Here is a 1,701-nt window from a genome sequence, read left to right as displayed (position 1 = left end):
CAACAACAACAACAAAAAACTAGTGGAACCGAAAATAGCAGCGGTGATTCCAGGGAGGACATTTAATCTACACACGGACCACAACCTTGGATATGGGAACTATACCCTTATTTCTTTAATGATTACACGTGTATAAATCTGTTAGAGATTATACAAATGTAACCTTGGATATTTGAACTATACCCTTATTTCTTTAATGATTACACATGTACAAATATGTTAGAGATTATACAAATGTAACCTTGGATATGGGAACTGTACTCTATTTCTTTAATGGTTACACATGTATATGTTAGAGATTATACAAATGTAACCTTGGATATGGGAACTGTACTCTCTTTCTTTAATGATTACACATGTATAAATCTGTTAGAGATTATACAAATGTTATATGTATTTTACGCCGTGAGTGATGAACACAATGCTATCTATCAAAGGCCAGTTCTAAATCAATTCAAGAGACAGATCCAACGGGCAGAATAAATGAGCTGGCTAGCTAAAGCCATCATTCACTGTGTAACGTTGGTCATTGAGTAACGTGGGGGGGTATTTGATCCCCTGCTGATTTTGTAGTTTGCCCACTTACAAAGAAATGATCAGTCTATCATTTTAATAGTAGGTTTATTTGAACAGTGAGAGACAGAATAACAACAAAAAAATCCAGAAAAATGCATGTCAAAAATGTTATAAAATGATTTGGATTTTAATTAGTACTTTTATAAATAGAATAAATACTTTTCCCCCCCACTGTACATGTTGTGGCCATATAAATAATCCATGAAAAATAAAACAAATAAAAAATTAAAGTTAAATCAGGGTATATATAATTTGGATAAAAACATATCGTTTTTCAAATGAACATTAATATTAGTTTATTTTAAAATAAAATATTGTAACTCACTCCAAAATGTTATGACATAAGAACAGTCCCAAAATAAATGGTCAAGAGTCTCTGGGTCACAACCACAAAATACACATTTTTTTTATCAATAGCTATTTTGAATCTGTATAATAAAGGTATTTACAGGGTAGATTCTACAAATTAGTTTGTATGATTCTTCTTTCACCTTATTAGATATACAATATTTACCAGACAACAACGAGACTTTGTTCCAGTTCACTTGTCCTAGGGCTGTATTCCAGTATATTCTAGCAGAGGGAATAGTAACATCTTGTAACGGCTGTCTTCTGTAGAAATGGACCAAGGCGCAGCAGGTATGTGAATACTCATCTTTAATTAAAATAAAGAAGTAAAGCATCCACTTAACAATGCAAACAAAGTAACAACAGCTACAGTTCTGCAGGCTAGAAACGCAGTGCAAAAACAACCACCCACAACCCCAAAGAAAAACACACACACCTATATAGGACTTCCAATCAAAGGCAACTATACACACCTGCCTTCAATTGGAAGTCCCAATCATCCACCCAACATTTAACCAACACAAACATGCCACGTCCTGACCCAACTACACCCTCTACTGGTCAGGACGTGACAGTACCCCCCCCTCAAGGTGCAGACCCCGGGATGCACCTAAAAAAAGGAAAACACACAACAAAAAATTAAGAAAATCCCCAACAAAAAGGAACACCTAAACAATAAGGGAGGGAAGGGAGGGTGGCTGCCGTCACCGACGGCACTGTGCTACACCCTCCCTCCCCAACCCACCTATCCTGGAGGTGGCTCAGGTGCAGGACGTG

This window comes from Salmo salar, chromosome 09 (assembly GCF_965601325.2).
Source record: "Salmo salar chromosome 09, fSalSal1, whole genome shotgun sequence".
In the NCBI taxonomy this organism is placed as follows: domain Eukaryota; kingdom Metazoa; phylum Chordata; class Actinopteri; order Salmoniformes; family Salmonidae; genus Salmo; species Salmo salar.
The sequence above is the reverse complement of the archived record's forward strand: the minus strand, read 5'-3'. Positions refer to the sequence as shown.